Here is a 26,785-nt window from a genome sequence, read left to right on the forward strand (position 1 = left end):
CTGTTTCTCTCACTCTCATTCTTTCTCTCTTGCACTCCCACACTCCAGACATAGAATCTTACAACTAGACTTAATACTAACCGATGACCTTCGCTTTGCGCGTACACTCTTTTTATTTTCGATATTACACTCGGCCATCCCTGCATGCACATCTGCCCTCAGATGTCATTTTCTACCTCGCTGCTGCTTGAATCTTCGTCCCCGTCGTTGTCAACCCAGAGCTTCATAAAGTCAGCAGTCGTTGATGTTTGGTTTGGGCCCTCATGCTCCCCAACCTTTTGAACCGTATAGCGGTCATTCCGCAACGCTCGCACTACACGATACGGACCCAAAAATTTACCTTTCAGCTTCAAACCCGCTCCAAACTGTGTCCTTTTTATGGCCACTAAGTCACCGCTCTCATACTGCCTAGCATCCTTTCTTCCTTTGTTGTAGTTTCTTCTGTTTCTTTCTTGTGCATCGGTGATCGCCTTTGCTGCCTCCTCACGTAAAACACACCGGTTTTCTTCAAATTGCGTCGTCCACTCTGCTTCAATTAACTCCCTGATCTGCGCATCCTCCTTGAGCCGCATATCTACTCCAATAAGCAACTGAAATGGCGTCTCCCCAGTGCTTCGGTTGACTGTAGAGTTCAAAAACTTTTGCATCTTTTCTACATGTTTATACCAATCATCTGGATTTGGCGCCGTCAACTTTGTTAACAATGGGATGATGATGTACCTGTAACCTGGCCGATGATGTACCTGATACTTAACATCACCCAACAACAATGCCCATCGGGCCACACGCAAACACAAATCTTTCTTTCTCATCGTCATAGCAAACGCTTGACAATCAGTTACAATAGTAAATGGTATAGGCAACAAATACACTCTAAACTTAACTAATGCTTTTACAATAGCTAGCACTTCTAACTCATAACTTGTATACTTAGACTCCGCAGGAGTTGTTTTTCCACTGGCAAAATAAACCGGATGAAACCTCCCGTCATCTGGGTCTAATTGCATCAATATTGCCCCGTACCCTTCCATAGACGCATCTGTGTGCAACTCAGTTTTAGCCCCTATTCTGTATAATTTTAACACAGGACCATTGGTAAGTACTGTCTTCAAGGCCTCGTACGCTTCGGTTTCTTTGTCCCCAAAATAAAACTTTACATCTTTTTTCAACAAATCTGTTAACGGCTTAGCAATCTTCGCGTAACCCCTAATAAATTTTCTAAAATACCCCGTGAGACCCAAAAAACTTTGAACCTTTTTAACAGATGTTGGTTTGGGAAAATTAGCCACGGCCTTAGTTTTATGAGTAGACGGTTTTATGGTGTTTTCCGAAACAACGTATCCCAAATACTCGATTTCTGTCAATAGGAAACGACATTTTTCCCAGTTTATTACCAACCCATGTTGTTCGGCTATCTTTATTATCATAAGTAAACGTTCCCATGCCTCTTTCAAATTTCTCGCAAGAATAACAATATCATCCATATAAACTATAACAATACCCTTATCTATAAGCTCTATAAAAATCATAGTAATATATTTTTGAAATATAATGGGAGAAATTTTTAAACCAAATGGTAACTTTAAAAATTCATACTGTCCCGTTGGCGTGACGAAGGACGTATATTTACAACTGTCCTCGTGCATTCTCACATGAAAAAACCCATTCTTTAAATCTAGCGTTGTAAAATACTTGAACCCTTGTAACGCGTCTAAAATATCGTCAATCAACGGCAATGGAAAATGCGGACACTCAATAAGCTCATTTAATTCGCGAAAATCGACACAAACTCTAATAGAGCCATTCTTTTTTCTTACTACGACTATCGGACTCGCGTACTCAGAATTTGACGGTCTTATTACGCCTTCATTAATCCACGTCTTCATTAAATCATCTACTTCTTTCTTTTCACACGGAGCCAGTCTTCGCGGCCGTCTAACTACTGGCTTCTCACTTCTTAAGACAATTTTAGCTGTCAAACCAACATCTCGCGTCTTTTCCGGCTTATACCCGTTAATAATATCCCGTACTGCTTTTCGATAATGCTCATCTTCGATATGAGACAAATCTACCTCCTTGGTCTTATCTACAACATTTATATTAAAAATCTCGGGTGCATCTACGTTAATCTCAGCTTCGTCTAACTTCAAAAAAGTAACTTCGCCCCGTTTGACTCTAACCTCTACCTGGTCCAAGAAGTCAGTACCCAGCAACAGACCGTGATTTGTCAAAACTTTATTAGATACTACATGCAAAGTTACGGGCAATTTATGCCCATCAATATTAATTACCTTAGAAAAATCACCCCAAGTTTCATTGCCAGTGGATCCAACGCCTGCAAACTCAATTTTGCGGTTACCTAATGGTGGTGACCCCAATCTTGCATACTCATCTGATCTTATAAACGTTAAATCACTCCCCGTATCCACTAACGCTACAAACTTAGAGTCATCTATTGACACTTCCTTAGTGTACTTCTTCATGTCTGGTCTTGATATCACGTATGATTCTTTTTTCTTGCTTGGGCACCGCGCCGCGATGTGCCCAAATTCATTGCAATTGAAACACTTCGCACCTTTTTCCTTATCAGGACACCCCGCACTTACGTGATCTTCACCACCACAATTGAAACACTTCGGTTTGTCACTTTTCTCACCAGCTATTCGCCTCTTCGGATGACCTTTCACCTCCGGCTTTTTCGTCTTGTCATCCTTTTTCTCGATAAGTTTTGGCTTCGCCTTCATATCTCTTTTCATCGCTTCGTACTGCTTGAAACGCTCTTTTAATTCCTGCATCGTTTTGGCACCATACAGTGCACTTTTGTTCGCTACTTCGTCGGGGATACCTTGAATGATATATTCAATTAATGATCGTGTATCCACTGTTCCTTGCCCCGCAATTTCACGCATAGCGTACATGTACTGTTGCAAGGTCTCATCAGCTTTTTTCCTCCTTTGCGCCAGCTCTCGGTGAATCTGCTGGTCGGTCACCTCGTCCTCGAACTCGTCCTTCAGGGCTTTTTTGAGCTTTGCCCACGTCTTCGCACACCTTTCTTGCCGCACAAACGCCAACGCTGAACCCGTCAGCATCTTCTTCCCGAATGCGACTTTATGCACGTCAGTCCACCCACATACTTCTGCCATTTCTTCGAAATCTTCAATCCAACGGGAAACATTTAATAAATCATCCCCACTGAACTTCTCCAATGAGTTCTCCACGTCTTTTAAGAGCAATAGCGTACGATTGGGTCTGTTTGGTCGTCGGATTACTGGGGTTGCACGGTCTCCTTGAGCTCCAATTTCGTCGTTGTCTCGAGGGTTCACCTCCTGGCCAGCCCTGGCGTCTTCCAGGACGCCTTGGGGTTCCTCCTCTTCTTCTTCTTCGTCTTCATCTTCGTTGTCGTCGCCGTCGTCTTCTTCGTCGTCCCGTGCACCGTGCTCCCGCTCTAATCTCAACGCGGCCATCAACCGCTGCAGAAGTTCCCGCTTTCGACCTGATAACCTGAGGCGTCTTCCTCTGAGCTCAGCTTTGAGCTCTGGTATGGTCATCTGGGCCACTTCCTCATCAGTTAAACCTACCCCTCCGTTGGCTACCCCGTTGTCTGCCATATTACCCCGGTTACACTGTCAAAACTTTCAACTTTAACACTCAAACTGTCACTGCACTCTAGATCCCGGCTGAGCCCCCAAAAATGTGATATCCTACAGGAATAAATAGGATAAGGTTCTTATTTCTAGAGGTGATGAGTAGTTGGTCAGGTTTAAAGATATTGTAAGTTTATTAAACAATGTATTACAAGACAAATGGCACGTCTTTTGTCAAATGCTCGTACAGAACTAAATTTTCACACTCAGGTCAACTGACCCTCGACACTCATCCCTTTTCCCACTCCTCGTACTTGCCTCCCTCAAGAATCATACCTAAAATACCTCGCATCTACTCTTGCTCTGTTTCTCTCACTCTCATTCTTTCTCTCTTGCACTCCCACACTCCAGACATAGAATCTTACAACTAGACTTAATACTAACCGATGACCTTCGCTTTGCGCGTACACTCTTTTTATTTTCGATATTACAGGTATTTTCAACAAAAATATTGGGTTTGGTGTCATTCAAGGTATTGTTGAATTTCAATGTAATGATGAAATCATTCGTGGTATCTTCATTGAAAAACTTAAATGCATTCGAGCAATGTACCACACTAACTACATTTTCAACGTCAACTTAAGTGAAAAAATAGAATTTGTAAACTGTAATGAATTTTTTTATCCTGTTGTTCTAATATTGACAATTTATGGTCTTCGTGCTATAAAACTATCTAATTGCTGGGAAATTGATTAAACCTATCAATGTTTTGTCTTTTGATGAAATTTTGCTGGACCGCACTATATATTTACACAATTTGTCCGTACTGAGCAATAAACAATGTATTTTATTTTAGTAATTGCTTTACTTGACTGAATATTCTGTACAATTTTTTATAATACATTTGTCAAAGTGTTATATTTATATATTATGTTTTTCAAAACGATTTCATGTTAATTATATATAAAGGAATAATAAAAATGAATAATTGTTATTAATATAAAATCTTTGATTAAAATTAAATTTAATTAAGATAATTTGATAAAAAATTCAGTCTTCCTGAAAAATAATCAAAAAATTATTTTTTGATAATCATTTAAAAAAAATTATCGAATTTTCGATTTTACTGAGTTCAGGCTATCAAATATCAGTTTTTTGGCCATTTTTTTATGGTTTCAACTTGGTTGCTAAGATCAGAACTTGAGCTGTATTACCATAGACATATGATTCTAAGGTAGTTGTATGACAGCTTATAAATAGTTCACTCAAGGAGTATTTAGTTATAAGTTTTGGTATTTTTATATGTCTTTTTACAGTCAAAATTTCAGATAATAACTGAAAAATCTCTGAAAACTAACAGCTTTTAGTAAGTATAAGATAAGTTTGTTTTGCGCACATTGTAACCATAAAATTGTAATTATTTTACTGTTGAAAAACTGAAATTGAACAGTAAAACACTTAAACTGAAAAAAAACCGTTCATAAACAGTATTTTTATTTTGATAGGGATATAATTAAGATTGTTAAATGAAAGTTAGATGAAATATTACATGAAGATAATAAATAAATATTATTTACTTATTGACACAATAAAAAGCTTAAATATACTCATGTACAGAATATTGCTGTACTTGCGCGCTTAAATATTTTCAGTTCACTACTTGAAACCAGTGAGCGCGACATTCACTGATTCAACCAGTGAAATTCACTGGTTCAACCAGTGACTAAAAGTTCAGAGAGTATATGAGACCATATGCCACTAATTGTATGAGTCAAAATATATGGAAATATATATCAAGTTTATTATATTATACTTATGAATTATACTTATAAATTATATGTATATATATATATATTAGGGTGTTTCAAAAAAAAAAAAATTTTTTTTTTTTTTCAATGGTGTTGAAAAGTTGAAAGTACATGTAAAAACAAAAATTTTGGCACATATTAGAGCTCTTAATATTAATTTTAAGGTTTGCCTCAATTCATTTGTTATTTTCCCATTTAAATAACACGGAAAAAATTTTTTTTTATTTTCGAATTTTAATTACTTCGGAATGGCTTGTTTACGTGACATCCCAGAGAGAAGGTTTATAGGAAATTCCACGCTCTACAAAAAACGTTTAAAGGTCAAAGTTCCTCAGATCAACCGTTTCAAAGATATCTGCGATCAAAAATAATACTAATAAAAAATTTCAAATATTTTCCAATAAAACTGCAAAAAAAAATCATACTCTATATTTAGATTATATATTTTTTGTAAAATCACTTGAATTCTGTTAATGTGAGTTTTTGAACTTTATTTTTGCTTATTTACTCCATACGTAACTCACAAAAAGCACAAATACATAAATATAAAGGTTAAAAATATCAAATAAATGATTTTTGGGCTTCTTTAATAACAAATTTATTTTATTTTCTCTGCTAAATACTAATAAATTTTATCGAACAATCAATTCTTTATAAGAAAAATCAATATTTAACAAGTCATAAAATTTTTTCTAACTCGAAAATATTACAGTTTTATAAAATTATTTTTATTGCAATTAGGATATCGTTTTCTGTGTTCTGTCACTACTTGCAATAAATACTGAAGCTGTTCTTCATTTTTGGTTAAGCATCGATTATATACTGCTCTATCAATGCCACGCCGCGTTCTGCCACATCATTTACAACTTGAAGTTTCTCAAAATACTCCAAGTTTTCTATAAAATTTAGATTCTGAGGCCACAAAGTTACATCCTCATCAATGAAATCATACGACAAATTAAACAATTCAAACAGATTTATCGATCTCATAGATACAAATTGACTAAGATCTCTATTTAATAATGACTTTAAGTTTTTCTTATCTATTATAAAGCGATCCGTTGTAGTTCCATTGGTTTTACAGGTTTTGAAAGTATGAACTATTCTTCTTTTTGTTTCAACTGAAACAGTTTTGTCAAAGAGAGATAAAACAAACAACTCGTTGTTTAAGTACCACAAGTGATCGGCTAATTTTTCTGAGCATACCCGTGAAATAGTTTTATTAAATTTTTTATATGAAATTAATTCTTTAATTAGACTTAAATCATTATTAGGCGCTGTTATAGCACACGGCGCAGTAAACCAAGCTTTTAAATAGAATATTATGATAAATAAACTAAGTTCTCGTAACCCAGTTATTTCTGATTTAGTGAGATGAAATACATTTCTAAATAAAAAAATTTTTAAACTATATATTGCTTTAGCCATCCACCTTGCATGATGGATGGCTCCGGGACGCTTAAACGTAATATTTGTGGTAGTAACACCCAAAAATATCAATGATAATTGCAGAAGTTCACGGTAATCGTCTCGACAATGATCCATCTACAAAAAAAGTTCAAAGTCAAAATGATATTAATTATATTGCAACCTCAAAGTAAAGAAAATTAATTATTATCAACTGATGTGAAGTAAATTTTTCAAAATAGTTTACAAATACAATTGTAATCGTTAATGATGATTAAGAGTGTAATAGTCATGTGAAATTGATTTCCAATATTTTTAAATACAACGGCAAGTTAATTAATAAGTGTAAAATTCATGATTATTCGGCACTTTATATATTTTTATGTTTCTCTTTAACATCAGTTGATAATTTTTCAGCGCTGGCTTAAAAAATTTTACTTCTATTTGATCATTAACGAACTTCAAAATGTCATCTTTGATTAGTGTTATAACTTCCAAAACTTCTTTGTCACAAATACCAGCCGTAAAGTTGGATTGATCAATTTTATCCCATTTATTTTTTAAATCTCTGATAGATTGGAACGCTTGGGCCAGATGAAGCAGGCCAGTATATTTCAAATGCACTTCGAAGAACAATTCCAAAAATATAGTGTCGACATGGCAAGTATCACAGTTTTCGATTCAGAGCCTTTTCTACTAATACACACGCACCATTTCTGATTCCTGTAAAAATAAAATAAGAATTTAGCTTTTAACATTACTATAATTAACCGGTTTATATTTTCATAATTAATGTTATTTACCCGTATTTGACGCCGTAGTATCAGAACACAATGCTTTGATGTTATCAGTATTAATATTCCATTCTTTTACTGTTGTAGTAATAGCTGAAGCTAGATTTTGTCCAGACCCAGATTCTACCCGCATGAAAAAACTTTATATGTGAAAACATATATGATAGAATATATGAATCCTACCAAAAACAGATTCTCTGTATAAAATCGCGCCAAGTACACTGAGAGAAAAGTCGATAGTCATTTTAACTAAAAAGACTTCAACTATTTAAAATTAGTTACTGGTACTAACGCGTTAGTATGGCTAACTATTCAGTAGTTGCACAAACTAAAAAAAAATTAATTAAAGCAACTAAAATTTTTCTGTCCCCGAAAATTGTTGTTTTAACTAAAAAAATTTAGTTAATAGTAGATGAATTTTTAAATTAACGATAACTTAATTTTTTTAGTGTATGTAAGTAAAAATTGTTTTTATTATAACTGCTGATTTAAAGTTAAAATAAAATAGTTGTTATAAATATAAATATAGTTGATGGAACTAAAATTTTGAAGTTACTGTAATTGATTTAAATGTAGGCAGGAAATGGATTTTTAATTTTTTTTTCAAAACTTAATGATTGAGTAAGTAAATGTTTTTAAATCGCCAGAAAGTTTTTGTCAAAAACTTTTTCTCAAACATATTTTTCGTTGCAAAATTTTTTTTTTCTAAAAAAATTATTTTTCAAAGAATTTTTTTTTCCAAGAAATTTTTTTCTTAATTTTTTTAAGAAACTTTAGTTGTTAAAAGTATTTTGAAAATAGAAATAAATATTTATATCAATTATTTAAGATAAATTGGAATACTTAAACTGCACCGTCGTACAAACATTTTCGATTTAAGCATAAAAATATGTTAACTTGAGAAAAAAAATTTTGATTCAAGATAAAAATTGTAAGATAATTATCTACTTGGAGCAAGAAAATTTTGATGTTCCGAATCGTTAAAAAAAGTGTTCTTTAATCAAGAACATTTTTCTTGATTCGAGTTAACTTTTTTCGATGTAGTTATAATCCGCAAAAATATTGGATAATTTTAAAAAACATTTAGGATCAATATTAATAGCTGACAAATTTTTTCCTTTAGCTCATAAGTTTCGTCATTTGTACGTTATGAAAACCTAAATGCGTCTGTCATATTTTAGTTTCTCTACACTGTAAAATATTATTGGACTCGGTGTAGTGTAAATGTCTGTGTAAAAATTGTGGTGTGAAAATTACACTAAGTATTGTATTAAATTTAAGCGGTGTGAATTAGAAATTTTTCCTCTGTCAAGCGTGTATATGTGTAATTTGTTTAAATTTTGCGTTCAAGGCAAATAATCATAAAAAAATTAAAATGTTCAAAACACGAGTTAATATCTAAATAAAATTGCTTAAACCAAGAGAAAAATTTCTTGGGAGAAAACATATGTATGGAGGAAAGGAAAGTCACCGGTACCAGACAGCAGTAGCGGGAGTAGTTCGATGCTCGCCACGAGATCGCGCCCAGCCGCTGTGTAGTGTCCCTGGCAAGATATATATCTTAGAACTGTTAAATTCCAAAGTTAAAAACAATTTCGGCATCAGTACAACTCTGTCATTTGACAAAGTGATACTTACATTTTTGGATTGTATTATAGTTTATCCTATATTACATCAAGACATTAATATTTATTGTTAATGGTTCAATAAATAATTTATCTTTAAAATTTAACTTGAACTTTCAAAAAAAAATTAATTCTAATCAAAACTCTATAGAGTCTCTACTTAATAATTAAAACCATGTGAATGGTATATTTGTACGAAAAAAAAATTATTTATTTAATGGATTTATATAAAAAATATCCATTGAATTAACTAAAAAAACATTGTAATGATACTTAATATTTTTGTTTGCTTTAATGAAAGAGTTATAGATGAATTAACTACCTAAGTTCAGTTTAAAAAATTAAAAATTATTAATTGAATACAAGTTAAAAAATCAGTTACATTAACTATTTATATAGTTAATTGAACTAAAAAATATTTAACATAACTACTTAGAGATATTTATAATAACTATCTATTGGTGTTGTAGTAACTCCGAAAAAATAGTTAAAGCGCTATTTAACTGTCATTTTATAGTTAGATTTACTGGATTTTTCTCTCAGTGTACACGTTTAAAATTTTTTACAATTAAGAAAAGATTCTTTTTACAAAAAAAAAATAAATCAAATCGAAAAAATACCAAGTACCTAATATAATTCGGAATCATGAAAAACAATTTCATAGAATTGGAAAAAAAAATTGAAAAAAACAATTTCAATGTACTTGGTGTGCATTACTAAATTTATTCAAGCAAAATTAATTTCGAGAATTGATTTGGCATATAAATTATTTTCTAATAAAATTTAATTTTCTTTTTTTTCCAGTTTATAGGCACACCAAGTACATTGAAATTTTTTTTTCAATTTTTTTTCCAATTCTATGAAAATGTTTTTCATGATTCCGAATTATATTAGGTACTTGGTATTTTTTCGATTTGATTTATTTTTTTTTTTGTAAAAAGAATCTTTTCTTAATTGTAAAAAATTTTAAACGTGTACTTGGCGAGATTTTATACAGAGAATCTGTTTTTGGTAGGATTTGTCTTTTTTTTTGTCATGTTGATTGTTAACGATTTTGATATACACTATTAGAAATCGATTTATAATTTAAGACAAGTGAGCCTATATTGTTTATAGTATTATTTTGTAGAAACAATAAAATTATTTGTTAACAATTGTAGTAATTTTGTACTGCTAACCTTATCCAAAAATTCCCATAAAATCCACTCAACTGCGACAAAAACCGCATAGAAACCAATACAGTCTATAGGATTCTATGCGGTTTTTACCGCAGTTGAGTGGATTCTAAGGGAATTTTTGGATAGGGAAATATCATAACCTGATTAATTAATTTTTATGTATAAATTCGCTTATCTTCAGCAATGGTAAGAACGAACATTACAGACTTTTTTTTTGTAGTAAAAATTAACCTTTAAATTGAGGAAAAATTAACCGCAAATTTTTCTTTCCAATTTTTGCTGTCAAAATGTCAGCAAATTCAGGAAATTTCAATGTCAAATTACTGTCAATTTCAAGCTAAAGTGGTTATTAGGGAAGTACCCTGATAGCCACCATAACCACAAGTGAACTTCAAGCCACTGCGATATTCTGAAGTCAACTTGAAGGAAAATGTTGGAGAGCAAAGTTACGGTTAAAATGACAGTAAATTGTCTGTAACTTGTATTCAACTTGACTACAAGTGTTACCGTCAGACAATGACATTAAGTTGATTTTTCCAACTTTTGCTTTGATATTGTCGGCGTATTTGGGCAGCAAATTTCGGTAATTTCAATTGACAAATAATTGTCAGTCCCAAGCTAAAGTGGCTATTAGAATATATATATGTATATGTATATCCTTATGGGTCATTCCATGTTAAATCGACCAATAGTTGGAATCGACCCCTTTCGATTTGGACGAATTTTAGTCAGAAGTTTTCTCTCATCATATAACGAAGTTCTGCCGAGGGAAAAAATATAAAAAAATTTTTTTCAAAAGTTATGCAATTTTGAAAATTTCACTAATTTTCCTGTTTCTTAAACTTATTCTTCAAAGATCTCGGAAACTATTACGATTACTCTAATGATCTGAGCTAGGTTTTAAAGAGGATACTTAAAGGTACCAAAAAAAAATTTTTTTGAAAAATTTTTTCAAAAATTCGCTTTTTGGGAAAATTTTGAAATTTCCAAAATTGCAAAAGTCGATGACCGCCATCAAATTTTTCGATCAAATTTTTTTCTAGAGTACCTCTAATTGATTTCAAAAGATCCTAAAATTTTTAAGTAGGGGTTTTTTTTGTTCAAAAGATATAAATTTTTGAATTTTAGGAAAAAAAAATTTTTCTTTCTTTGGCATTGACTGAATAAAACAATGATAAATTCACTTGTAATTTTCAATTTTAAGGCTCAAAAATTTATTTTAATGCAAAAGAGTAAATAAAAAACATTAATTAATAAGTTTTTTATTGACTCTTTTGCCTAGCTCAGATCATTAGAGTAATTGTAATAGTTTTCGAGATCTTTGAAGAATAAGTTTAAGAAACAGGACAATTAGTGAAATTTTCAAAATTGCATAACTTTTGAAAAAAATTTTTCTATTTTCTTTCCCTTGGCAGAACTTCGTTATATGATGAGAGAAAACTTCTGACCGAAATTCGTCCAAATCAAAGGGGTCGATTCCAACTATTGGTCGATTTGACATGGAATGACCCTTATGCATACCCTAATAGCCACTTTAGCTTGAAATTACCAGTAACTTGATATTAAAATTGCCTGAAATTCGCTGCCTGAATTTGTCGACAATTTGACAGCAAAATTTAGAAAGAAAAATTTGCGGTTAATTTTTCCTCAATTTGAAGGTAAATTTTTACGATAAAAAAAAAGTCAGTTATGTTTGTTTCTACCATTTCAGAAGGTAAGCAAATTTATACATAAAATTGTCTACAATTCTACGGTAAAAAAATGCTATACAATTTTTCAAGTCAAATTAACAATAAATTGACGTAAAAATTTGTCTGAAAACTTACGAAAAATTTTTTCTAATCAACTTTTGAAGTGAATCTGCATTTTAATTCGGGTGGTAAATTGACGTCTAATTGTTTAGCAAGTTGTATGCAAATCGTCGTCAAAAACAGAAAAGTCCGAAGTTGACGGATGTTTGAAGAAAAATTCAAGAAAATTTTTGCTGAAGCAAACTGTGCTATTAGGGAGTTTCGGTCAAAGACAGCCAATGACAACACCCTAATAGCAGTTTGCTTTAGCAAAAATTTACTTACAAAAGTTTCGTTGAACTTTTTGTCGAATTTCCGTCAACTTCGGACTTTTCCATATTTGACGATAATTTGTATGCAACTTGCTATTGAATTTGACGTAAATTTACTGCCCGAATGAGAATGCAAATTCACTTCAAAAGTTGACTAGAAAAAAGTTGTCGTCAATTTTCAGGCAAATTTTATGTCAATTTATTGTTAATTCGACTTGAAAAATTGTTAAGTATTTTTTTATCCTCAAATTGTAGCCAATTTTATGTATAAATATGCTTACCTTCTGAAATAGTAAGAACGAACATTACAGATTTTTTTTTTGTAGTAAAAATTAACCTTTAAATTGAGAAATAATTAACTGCAAATTTTTCTTTCCACTTTTTGTTGTCAAACTGTCGGCAAATTCAGGCAGAAAATTTCAAGCAATTTCAACATCCAATTACCGTCAATTTCAAGCTAAAGTAACTATTGGAGCATCTGTATCTGTCATCGCGCTAAATATTATACGATTTTGATACCACCTAGCGGATATAACTAGATAGAACTTAAGAAAATAAAAAAAAAAGTTTTTAGCAACCCACAAATAGACCCTGATAGCCAAGTTGCCCGCAACTTGTCGACAATCTACTGCCGCAACCTGTCGCCAAGTTGGCCGCAAAAGTCAGCATTTCCATAAGTTGACGACAACTTTCCGAGCAACTTGTCGACAACTTTCAGTTCGTGTAACTGTTACCGACAACTTGGCTACAAGTTGCTCAGAAACTTCGTGATAGGTTGCGGCAGTAGATTGTTGCCAAGTGGCTGAGCAACTTATAGCCAAGTTGTCGGCAACAGTTACACAAGCTGAAAGTTGTCGACAATTTCTCGTCAAGTTGGTCGCAACTCAGGTACACCAACTTTTTGATCAGAAACTCTGGCTATCAGGGGTATTTCTGTGGTATCGGTATATATCTATATATGTATGCAAAATTAGGAAACATTTAAAAAATACAAGTAAACTTTGAAATCGAAATGAATAAAAAAAATTTATCTTAGACATTAACAAGGATTTATTTGTATCATTGAAATCTAAAACGTTCTTACATTCTATTGATCGTCATCTCCTGATATGATATCGATAATTTAAGTACGGATTGTTTGAATTTTATATCAGAATTTCTATATAACTCTATTAAACTATAGTAAATAATACAGACTGAAGCACCGCTGGTGGCGCAAAAATGAACCATTGCTATAAAAAATTTTCAATGTTTTACTGAATCATGGCATTTCTTACAACTTTTTTTCTTTGGCAGTGCCCTTTTTGCATGAAAAAATTTATAAAAGTGTCTAAATTGGGGGTGCTATAGTATATGCTGGCCTAATTTCATTATTTTAATTAGTTCTCATAACTAAAATGAATAAAGTTTTATAATTTTAAGACGAACAATCAATTATCTTTCGAATAGAGAAGGAATTTTCTGAAAATTTATTATTTTAAAAAAGTTTTTAAAAATGAGAGCTAAAAAGAGCCAAAAACGACTATGTCTACGGTATAGATACACGGTAGGCTCGCGCCATGACACTTCACACATATACATGTATTTGAACGTGTACTTGGCGCGAGACACTACCGTGTCTCCTGATATTATAATGTGATATATTGTACAATACATAAAATAATATTTATATTTTTGCCGTATTAATATATGATAATATATTGAAAAAAAATATATTGCTAGAATATATTATCAATATATTTATCAATATATGACTTTTTATGTATGTTTTACATATATATTTTAATATATCTTTTTAGGTAGATTTTTTTAAAAATCTAACTATTGTATTTGTCCTCATGGTCGATTTTTCAAGGGATTTCGTCGTAAACTATCATAATTAGTTGAGTAGAGTTCAAAAATACCATTCGTCAAAAAATTTATATATGGATGTATGTATATATATATATATATATATATATATATATATATATATATATATATATATATATATATATTTATGTAATATAACGGACTTTTGAGGACACGATTGCGTCTACAATTCTTATCCGATCTTAATGAAATTTTTCACACTTATTCCATGTGTAATTACCACGGTTAAGTTCGAAGATGGGCCGAATCGGTCGATTAGTTTAGAAGTTATGGCTCCCAGATAGCAAAATGACGTCTTGATGAGTTCTGAATGAGTTCCTATTTATGATTTGGACGTCTTAAAAACACGTTAAAGAAGTCTTTAAGAAGTTCTCAAGATGTCGAATGCGCCACCTAGCGAACTCAGTAAGACATCTTTAAAAGTTCTCAAAGAGTTCTCAAAGAGTTCTTTTTTCTGACTCCGCAAATAAGACTTCAGAATGAACTTACCATGACGTCTTAAGGAGTTCCTAATTTTGACTTCATTTTGACTTCAAAAAAGTTAAAAAAAGAATACATTTAGACGTCACAAAACTGACGTCTTATTTATGAAGTCGTCAAGAACTCTTAATTTAGAGTTCTTAAAAATGACACCTTTAAGAAGTCATTATAAGACTTCTTGAAGACTCCTTCAAAAATACGTCGTAAAGCAGTCATTCTGACTTTAATGCTGTCTGGGCTGTTTGAAATTTTTACGATTTTTCGAAAAAATCAGTTTTTAATCACTTTTAAAGTCTAAACAACTTTAAAACTAAAATTCATAGAGAATTTTTGTAAAAAGTATTTTAAAGCTTGACTGATAAGCTTTAATTTATGACCTTAAACGTTACATTTTGACTCTCTCTTCCAATAATATGATAGATTTAAAAATTTTAATGGAATCAAAAAATGTCGAAAATATGGTTTTCATTCCACATAACTTATGCTTGTCCCATTATAATCCAGTTTCGTCAGCTGTATTTTATTTTGCACAAAATAACCTGTAAATTTCACTGCTATTTTGTATTTTAAAAGTAGTTCTTTTATTATTTATGATGTATCAAATGTACCCTAATATCTATGATTATCACTGGTCTTGTCATTACGATAGCACCCACAGTTCTTATCGGATCTTAATGAAATTTTTTACACTTATTCTATAGCAGATTATCTTGATCAAATTCGAAGATGAGCTAAATCAGTTAATTAGTTTTGAAGTAATAGTTGTTTGAAATTTTCACGATTTTTCGAAAAAATCAGTTTTTATTCACTGTTGAAGTTCATATAACATTAAAACTAAAACTGATAGACAATTTCAGTAAAAAGTATCATAAAGCTTGTTTAGTAAGCTTTAATATTTGACCTTAAACTTTATGTTTTGACCATTTCTTCCAATAATTTGATGGCCTTGAAAATTCTAATGGAATCAACAAATGTTGCAAATATGGTGTTCATTCTACATAACTTATGCATTTCCCATTATATTACAATTTGGTCAGTTGAATTTTATTGTGAACAAAATAACCTGTAAATTTCCGAATATTTTATATTTTAAAAGTATTTCTTTAATTATTTATGATGTATCAAATGTACCTCTAATCCCTATGATTATCACTGGTCTTGCCATCGTAATAGCGATTACAATTATGATCTCATATTAATTAAATTTTCTATACTTTGTTTACGTGAAGGTTAGTTTAATACATTACCTATATAATGTTTTGTCAAATCAACTATCTGAAGTTCTCTATCGAAAATAGTCGTTGTCTTTTTTTACCCTCACTCTAAGAAAACGAGCCTAATATCATATCATGTCTATACACTAACATGTATCACAAAATATGTATGTATGTAACTTTTTATATAGATTAATTGGAAAATCTACCTTCCATTTCGGCTGCCGAATGACCTTTTATTTATATTGACATATTATATTGAAAGTAGTATATTAATTAATATATAGTATTTTTCATATTTTTTATATACACAGAAAAAAAGGAAATCTTGAAACAAGAAATAAAATGTCTTCGAAATTTTTTTCTTGAACCAAGCAAAATTTCTTACTTTATTCAAGTAAAAAAATTATTTAGATCAAGAAATTATTTCCTTCGCGGAAGACATAATTTTTTTAGTCTAAAACATAAATTCTTTAAACCAAGAAAAAAATTTTTTGGTTCGAGAAGATTTTTTTTTCAATTCAACAAATTTTTTTTTTGGCTGAAAATTTTTACGTTTTTAAGTCAAGAAAAAATATCTTGAGCTGAAACGAAAAAGTTTTTGAACCATGAAAAATAACGTTTTGAACCAAGAACAAACTTTCTTGGCCCAAGAAAGTTTGTTCTTGGTTTAAAGCATTATTTTCTCGGGCCAAGAAAGTTTGTTTTTAACTCGAGAAATTTGTTTCTTGTCTAAAGACTGTTACCTTATCGAGTCAAGAAACAATGTCTTGAGCTAAAAAAAAAAGTTTTTGTACTAAGAAAAAGTGTGTGTGTCAGCTCCGACGTACGATTGGAGTTTACTCCTTGAGATCGACTGTCTAAATAGGCACAAAAAAGGCTTACCATGTCTAAGAAAAAGATTAATACAATATCAAATGATAAATAAACGAATCAATGAAAATACTTAAATAATGTATTTTTATTCTATTTTAGTCTAGTCGAAAAGTTGAGTTCCTGCGAAAAATAGTTACAGGTCTCCTAAAAATATAGTTGATGGCTTAAACGATCTGGAATGGCGTCTAGAAAAAGACGTTTTTTGGATTTTTTTTGGAAAAATAAAATTACAATTGTTATGAACAAAAAACCGTTAAAAAAATTAGCCGTCCAGCTTTTTGGCAAAATCTCAAAAAGTATAAGTGATATCTCAAATATTAAAAAAGTTTCTGAAAGAGCAGAAAATTTGAGTAAAAAAGTTCTTGACTTCCCGAATCGTAGCTCCAATATTTATAATTTTAATTTAACATTGAAAACCAGCTTTTGCGCGGCAGTTTCGGCATGCGCGCGCCGCCACCCTAGTGAGCGTAGTTTTTAAATAATTTTTTTTTGCAATTAAATATCAATTGAAAAATTTGAAAACATTCTGGTGTCATCTAGACACTTCAAAATCTATGATTTCGCGGTAATATAAATTGCATCACCATTTTTCAAAAAGTTATTCAATTGTTAATCAGCATTTTTTTTACGGGTTTGTGTTGTCATAAAAGGCGGTATAAAAGATTAAATAATTAATCTATAAATTTTTTGTTTCTTGGAGTACTTTTTATAAACATACTCAACAAGATAACAGTATGAAAGCTTATACAATATTTTGATTTCATTAATTATTAATTTTTGAACTAACAAAAAAATTAAAAATTAAAATAATGTATGTTAAATAATTTTTTTTTTAATTTTAAGCTATTACTGATTGTTAGGCATTATATGATTACTTTTCAAATTTTTTCTTGCCATTTGTTTATAAATTTTTTATAAACAAATGGATTAATTAAACATTTTTGAAAAGTTTTTTTCCACTATATCGTTAGCGTAAGAAAATAATGATTTAAAAAAAAAAATTTTTCTTAAAAACAATATCTTATTGATTATAATCGTTTTTTTTTCATATTTTGATTATTCAAATAAATCATTAAGGAATCGTTTTTTTTTTAATCATAATTTGCATTTCTAAACATCATGGCAAAAAAAATTTTTTTTATCAACAATTTATTCATTTGTATGTTTAACAATTTTTTTTTTTATTTTAATTTTTTTTAGAACATAATAAAATTACAAAAACAGCAACCTGCAACAATATGGCAATTAAAAATTTTTTCAATTTTTAAAAAACATCTGGATTTTGGAGTACGACAAAGTCCAAACACTGACTCAATTTGTCAACAAACAAATTGCTGTAACTTTGCAACTATTGCAGATACAGTTTTCTACCTTCGAGTCGTTGTTATACAGTATGAGTTAAGCTTTCTTATGAATTTTACACCTAACGTTTATCTGTTATAGTTCTCTAACAACACGAATTTATTTATAAGAATTATAAATGCGTTTTTAAGAAAAATTTTTTTTTTTTTAAATTATTATTTCCTCACGCTAACAATATGGAGAACAAAAATTTTCTAAAAATATTTCATTCATCCATTTGTTTACAAAAAGATTATAAAGTTTATAAAATAGCATGAAAAAATTTAAAAAGTAATCATATAATGCCTAACAAGAATATGAAATCAGTAATAGCTTAAAATTAAAAAAAACACTTGAGAATACAAAATAATAATGCTCACTGTACGTATCATGAGAGTACGACTGATATACTATATATATATTTATCATTTAAAGACGCCGTAGAGTATATATTATCTTCCTATATATGTTATATATGTATATATAGGTATATTGTATACATACAATGCATTCGTATTCTGCCCCGTAGGATACCCTATTGGCAGGGTGCGGAGTATAGGGTGGGGACAATCGAATCGATTGTAGCGCCTGCAGTGGACGAAATACGCGTTGAATCACACTCTTGTGAATAGTTAAATGAAAGCAGTGTTGAAAAATAAGAACAAGTATAGTTGTTGTGTTGTTAATTGCAAAAATACTGAAAGAAATAGTAATTGCAAGTTTTATACATCTCCATCCATGGTGTTCATCTTTGGCTAAAAATTATTACGGGGAATTTTTTAAATTACAAATTTTTAACACAAAGTATTTTTAATTATTGAGTTTTAAAATTAAAAATTACGAATAATTGAAATCACTTTAATTTCTTTACTTAATGCAAATTAATAATTTTAACTTTGAAAAAATTATAATTATAATTATTTTAACTCATTTGTTATTATGACTATTATTGTTGTTATTATTATTATTACAAGCTAACCTTATGTCTAATCTACTCTATATTTTTCCACCTTTCAAATGCGGTATCACACATATATTTTGCAATCTTTAAAAATTTTAGTTATTTGTTTATAAAAACTTTCCGTATTCTCTCTGTGCTTTTTGAGGATGATTTAATGCGGTCGACAGATGTCGTTTTCGTCGGACACCCTGCCAATACTCTCACGCCTGAAAAGTGAAAGGTGCGCAGACTAAGCTGCGCACCAAACGCGTTCCATCAGTAGATTTTACACCTCATATTTTTTCCATACCGGGCTCCTTATATGAAAATCGATTCTTAAGGAGTAAACTCCAAAAAAAATTTTTTAAACCAAGAAGAAACTTTCTTGGGCCAAGAATTTTTTTATTTGTCGCAAACAAAAAAAAAAAATTTTCAGCCAAGAAATTAATTTCTTTAATTAAGCAAATCAATCTATCGAGCTAAAAAAATTGATTTTTTTTGTTTCATTTTTTTAATGAACAATTTTTTTTTTGTTTAAATATTACAAACAATGCTGTGAAGCAAATAAATACTGTATCAGAAGCATTTATAAGGGATGGGCAAGTTTCGCAATGAGCTAAATATTTAAACAAATTGACCCTCGCGGTCCTGCAACCACCGTGGAACCACCGTGGATCCACGGTGAAACCACCACATCGTGGACCCACGGTGGAACCACTGTGGATCCACCGTGGATCCACAGTGTATCCACGGTGAATCCACAGTGTATCCCCGGTGAATCCACAGTGAATCCACGACAAAACCACGGTGGATCCACGGTGAATCCACGACAAAACCACGGTGGATCCACAGTAGACCCATTGTGGATTCACCGTGGTTTTTCCGTGGTTTGACGCGAGATCTTGACATGAATTTTTCAGTTGAAATAGTGATAAATGAAGACGTTTCTAAAAATCTAACTCAAGTAAAAAAATTTTTTCCGTAGTTTTACCGGATGAAAACGTAAAATGAATTTTTGTACGCGTGTAATTCAAATGGAAAAATAGAAATTCATTGAATCTCATTAAGAACTGAGATATAAAGCTGTGCTTTGAAGGGAATTTTTTTTTGCCGAAAAGCAGTTTTTTTTTCGGACCACTCTAGTATGTATAAATAATAGTGATACTTTACATAATTTTTTTTTCGACTTAATTAACCTAAAATATGGTGCAGCAATCATAAGACTTTTTTTTGTCCAACCTTCTGTAAATAATAATTAACGTTACCTCGTTGATTTTCAACAACCTCACGGATAAAATTATCTATAACATTGTTTTGGAGTGATAACTTTTACGTAATTTTATTGATCAATTCCTGAAAACTAACTAGTAATTTTATTCGAACACGATATCAAATGTTGCAAAGCATGTAATAATTAGCTGATTTGCTCAAAAAATTCTGTGGACGAAGTCTTTCGAAATTCAAAAAATTTTTATCCCAATTTTCTTTTTAATTGTGTATTTGTTAATTAACAAAATTTGTAAAAATGAAAGTAAACAATAAAACCTCGATAATTCTTAATAATTAATTAAAGAATTAATAATTCTCTCTCTAAGATAATAAAATCATTTGGTTAAGTTAAGAAAATATTTATTTAATAGACAAATAAATTATTTTACAGTGCCAACAACCCCAAATATTAAAGCAATATATTATTATATCAACTCTAATAAATATTACTTAGACACAAAAAAATATATCCATTTAGAATAAATATATATATATATATATATATATATATATATATATATATATATATATATATATATATATATATATATATATATATATATATATATTTATATATATATATATTTATATATATATATATTTGTTCGAGATTAATGAATATATATTTAATCCTAATGATTATTGATTTAAAAAGTTATGATGCTAGGCAGCAGCAGCGGAAGTAGTTCAGTGCTCACCACTAGATCGCGCCCACCTTTTGTTGTGTCCCTGGTAAGATACTTATTTCAGAAGTTATAAATTCTGATCTTGAAGCAATCATGGAATGCGTTACTCGCTGAATGTTAGCAGAGAGATAATAATCCATTTTTGATAGTAATACAGGGGTATCTTATATTACACTATGACATTAATGTTTTCTTGAACTATTTTTGTCAAAGTACAAAAAATAAATTTTGAGGTGAGACCAAAATATACATACGCGCTTCCGCGCTAAGGCATGTAAAAATCGGTCTTCGGTCACTTACTATCAACCCAGCAAAGATGAATCTAGTTTATAGTAAATTTAATTTTTTAAGACTTATAGCTTTACATCGTAATTCAATTGTAGTTTCACTCTCGAATTTTTCATTTTTTTTATTTGATAGTTGGTAAAATCTATTTTTAGTTAGTGCTTACCCTGTTCAAAAATTCCCATAGATTCCACTCAAATGCGACAAAAACCGCATAGAATCTTATAGAGGGTATTGGTTTCTATGTGGTCTTTGTCGCATTTGAGTGGATTCTATGGGAATTTTTGAACAGGGTATGTATTAAAAGGTATAACTATACCATAAAAGTACGTTGAAAACGTACTGCAAACACGACAAAAAAACCATAAAACCACTATGAATCCACGGTGGATCCACGGTGAAACCACCGTGGATCCACTGTGGTTTTACCGTATATCCACCGTGGATTTATAGTGGATTTATAGTGGTTTCACCTTGGATCCACGGTGGATAAATGTCACGAAACCACGGTGGATCCACGGTGGATTTATTGTGGTTTCAAGACCGCGAGGGCGAGAAAAAACAATTATCGCTTAAACGAGGAATCGAACCCAGATCGATTCGGCGTCACGCGAGAGCTTTACCAACTAATCCATCCCAGCCTTTGCTAGGCTACGTTTACTTTGCCCACATATACTGAACCACACTGGCTTATGGTCAGTCACAATTTTAAATCCTAAACCCAGAATTAATATTACAAATGTTATCGACAATAATTTAGAAAAATGTTAGTTTTGACATTTTACCAAAATACTGAACGGATTGTATGAATCGTTCATAAATGAATTTCGACATAAATATAAAAAAGTTAAAAAAAAAAAAAAACAAATTTAATTACAAAAAAAATTGAGAAATTATTCTATATTATATAATTACATTAATCAATTAATTTATTATAATAATGTAATTTGGTTATTTAATTTTTAATTTATTTAAAATAAAAAGGTAAACTCAAAATCCATTTGCTGCGCTAGTGTGAGAAAGAGAGAGAGTGGGGAGTATTCATTCCTTCGGGTGCGAAGGAGGGAGCATCTATGAGTAAGAATCCAAGAGAAAACTTTCTTAGCTTGAGACTCTAGTAATCTTGGTTTGAGATTTTTCGTGTGATTGGTCAGAAAAAGTACACTACACTCAAACCAAGAGTTTAAATTTTTTAAACCAACTCCCTTTATTTTTAGTTCGAGTTCGTACCGTTTATTGTTTCAAAACATCATAGTTCTTTAATTAAGTGTATAACTTTCTCGAACTAAATATTTTTACGTCTTGGTTTAAGTAAGTAACATACTCAGATTAAGAAAAATTATTATTAAACTAAAAACTGCAAGTTTTTAAAACAAGTAATTCTATTATTGGACCAAGTATGAAATATGTATTGGCTTAAGAATTTTTTTTCTTAATTGAAGATATAAAATTCAAGAAATTATTTCACTTCGTTCAAGTAATTTTCGGTTTTCATTCCACTCGCTGAAAAATTTCTTGGTTGAAGAAAAATTTTCTTGAGTCAAGATTTTTTTTTTTCTGTGTATGTTTTCCAATATATTGCGAAATATATGGTTTCCAATATATTGTAAAATATATGGTTTTTTTTTTTACTTTTTTTAGGTTATTGCCTGTAAATATAAGGTCAATGAAAAGAAGGAGAAAAAAGAATAAAGGGCATAGCCGGATTAATATAGGAATTCTGCCCCCATGGCTTTTTTGACTCAAACTTAGGGGGTCGATTTGGAGTCGAATGAAAATAATTCACCTCAATTTTTAGCTCTTTAATTCAAACGGTATTCGAGAATTTCAAAAAAACCTGTTTTTTCGAAATTATTTTTATTTTTATTGTAAAATTCGGAATTAATCAATGATGATTTTTTTCCTAATTCTTACGAGTCTAAAACATGAAAAAATCATATGATCGTGATTCTCAAACGGAAAGCCGATTTTTAACGGAGAAAAGAAAATTATAATCTTTTTTTTTTTAGCCTTTTTGAAATATGTCACTCACCAAAATTCGTCAGAAAAAGTCTTTCATACTCCTCTATACTCAGGAATTTTTTTGAATTTTTTGAATGGGTGGAACAATTCAAAAAAAATTAAAAACCCATTTTTTTCTTAAAATCTTGCGTTTTAACAAACTTATATTTTTTTTTAGTACAAATAAATACGTTGAAAATTTTTTTTTACCAAAAATATATCTTTGCAAAGATAAACATAAAAAATCAGTAGCCTACAGTCATTATAAGGGTTATTAATGATTCAAAAGACACTTAAAGGTAATACTTATTAGGGTGTCCCAAAAAAAAACAAATATATTTTTTTTCAACGTCTTATGAGCTCAAAAGTTACTTTATATTATAAAAAAAATCCTCACCGAATTTCAGCCAGATATCTTTACAATTGAGCTATCAAAAAGGGAGTTCCCTTTTCCCATTTAAAATACAAGCGAAAATTTTTCATTTTAGTTTTTTGTTATTAAGACTATGAAAAAAAATTTTTTTTTCCAATTCCACCTGGTATAATTTCATAGAGAATTAAATTCTCTACAAAAAGTGCTTATACATTATGTACGTTGAACAAACTGGGAAAAAGTTACGGGGCTTCAAAGATCAACTAAAAATTCAGTTTCATCAGTGTTAAATTATTTTTTATTATTTTTCATTTTTGTTCTATCAAAATTTTTTTTTTCACATTTTGAGAAGCACGTTCTTGTAGGAAATTTAATTTCCTACAAAAAATATTTAACATCTTATATACGTCGAGTGGATAAGAAAAAAGTTACAGGTCTTTAAATGTCAACGAAAAATGAAGTTCACTTTTTCGTTTACAGTTAAGTTCAAAAATTTAATATTTTTTAAACTTAACTTTTCGTTGACATTTCAAGCCCTGTAACTTTTTACTCATTCATTTGACGTATATATGATATCAGATACTTTTTGTAGGAGATTAAATTTTCTACAAGAATGTGCTCGTCAAAATTTGAAAAAAAAAAATTTTTTGATGGAATAAAAATGAAACATAATTTTTAAAAAATTAACATTGGAAACTACATTTTTGTTGATCTTTGAAACCCAGTGAATTTGTCCCAGTTCGTTTGACGTATATAATGCTTGAACACTTTTTTGTAGAGGATTTAATTTCCTACAAAATTAAACTAGGCGGAATTAAAAAAAAAAATTTTTTTTCATAGTCTTAATAACAAAAAACTAAAATGAAAAATTTTCGCTTGTATTTTAAATGGGAAAAGGGAACTCCCTTTTGATAGCTCAATTGTAAAGATATCTGGTTGAAATTCGGTGAGGATTTTTTTTATAATATAAAGTAACTTTTGAGCTCATAAGACGTTGAAATAAAATATATTTGTTTTTTTTTGGGACACCCTAATAAGTATTACCTTTAAGTGTCTTTTGAATCATTAATAACCTTTATAATGACTGTAGGCTACTGATTTTTTATGTTTATCTTTTGCAAAGATATATTTTTGGTAAAAAAAAATTTTCAACGTATTTATTTGTACTAAAAAAAAATATAAGTTTGTTAAAACGCAAGATTTTAAGAAAAAAATGGGTTTTTAATTTTTTTTGAATTGTTCCACCCATTCAAAAAATTCAAAAAAATTCCTGAGTATAGAGGAGTATGAAAGACTTTTTCTGACGAATTTTGGTGAGTGACATATTTCAAAAAGGCTAAAAAAAAAAGATTATAATTTTCTTTTCTCCGTTAAAAATCGGCTTTCCGTTTGAGAATCACGATCATATGATTTTTTCATGTTTTAGACTCGTAAGAATTAGGAAAAAAATCATCATTGATTAATTCCGAATTTTACAATAAAAATAAAAATAATTTCGAAAAAACAGGTTTTTTTGAAATTCTCGAATACCGTTTGAATTAAAGAGCTAAAAATTGAGGTGAATTATTTTCATTCGACACCAAATCGACCCCCTAAGTTTGAGTCAAAAAAGCCATGGGGGCAGAATTCCCATACTAATCCGGCTATACCCTTTGATTTTTTTTGTGGAATTGTGTAGAAATTGAAAATGTATATTGAAAAAATAAAATTTTCAATTTATTGCGAAAAATATAAGTTTTAATGTACTGGAAAAATATAATTCTAATATACCGTGAACCATATATTTAATCATATAAATTCTTTCATATATAATCAATTATATAGAGACCATATACCACTAATTATATGAGTTAAAATATATGGATATATATCAAGTTTATCATATTATACTTATAAATTATATATATATACTATCCATATATGATAAGAATATATTAAGCATTATATGAGATAATATATATAGAAAATACTAAAGTTTACGCTTGCGCAATCAATATTTAGGCTAGATAATAAAGCAGCAATAATGTAAGTCGTCGACCTACTACTCACGTTAGCTCTATCCAAAGCCGAAGCAAGTTCTGGTGTCATTATATCAATTTTTTGAACTTGTTTCGGAATTTCATCTTCATAATCAGAGATTATACGAGAAGTATTACTTTCCAAAGAATTCTGGGATAATTTAAATGTATGACTTGATATTTCATGGTTAACAACATTGTCAGTCTCAACTGTACAAGAATAGTCAACATTGTCATTACCGAATTCTGCAGCATCACATGTACCACTATCATTATTGGTATTATAATTGATATCAATGTTTTGTTCATTATTGTTGTCACTATTACTGTAATTATTATTATTATTGTTTAAATCAACATCCATGTCTTCGATTGGTTGAGAATTATATGAAATAATACCACGTTGACTGGAAGATTTTTGTCCCAATTAAAATAATCTTTTTTCTTCATCCAGTAAATTTAAAACATCGGCATGAGCTATATCAAATAGCTTATTCAATTCATCCCGAAAAACGGATTCTTTTTTTTTTTTTTTTTGAGATTTTGACTTTTTCCTCTTACAGTTTTTTTGTAAATTCCTCCATCGATTGTGATTTAACGTTAGTTTTAAAAAAGCAGATCTATTCTCTCTTGTCGGGATTTGTGCCACACACCAAATTTCGAAAACTTTGTCGACAGTGATTGATATACTTTCTTTTACTGAAAAATTTTTCGTTTCAAGATAATAAAATAGAAGTGACATAACCTCTTTCAACGAAGGTAATTTTTTTCCACCCAATTTACTTAATGTATTACCAATCAAGTACACTTTTTTCACCATTATGATCATAAAATTTATAGCTAATATATTTCAGCAAATTAAATTAATAATATAACGGACTCAAATAACGATCAGTATCAATGAAGAAATGACAATGACGAGAAGATATAACAAAGCATTGAAAGCAGAGTAACAAAGAGAAATTGGTACTG

At 30.1% G+C, this 26,785-nt stretch overlaps 1 protein-coding gene and 1 long non-coding RNA gene across 6 annotated transcripts in view; one reads left to right on the top strand and one right to left on the bottom strand.

The window, feature by feature from the left end:
- LOC130674864 (potassium voltage-gated channel subfamily H member 8) overlaps window positions 1-26,785 on the top strand; it is a 535,814-nt gene that overhangs the window by 135,840 nt on the left and 373,189 nt on the right. The gene's annotated exons all lie outside the window — the stretch shown is intronic.
- On the bottom strand, window positions 5,755-7,716 carry LOC130674872 (uncharacterized). Its single transcript, XR_008991154.1, has 3 exons — window positions 7,603-7,716; window positions 7,238-7,522; window positions 5,755-6,937 (listed from the first exon to the last, which is right to left on the bottom strand). It is a non-coding gene; the product is annotated as an uncharacterized LOC130674872 (long non-coding RNA).

The sequence above is a fragment of the Microplitis mediator genome, chromosome 9, assembly GCF_029852145.1.
Source record: "Microplitis mediator isolate UGA2020A chromosome 9, iyMicMedi2.1, whole genome shotgun sequence".
Classification (NCBI taxonomy): Eukaryota; Metazoa; Arthropoda; class Insecta; order Hymenoptera; family Braconidae; genus Microplitis; species Microplitis mediator.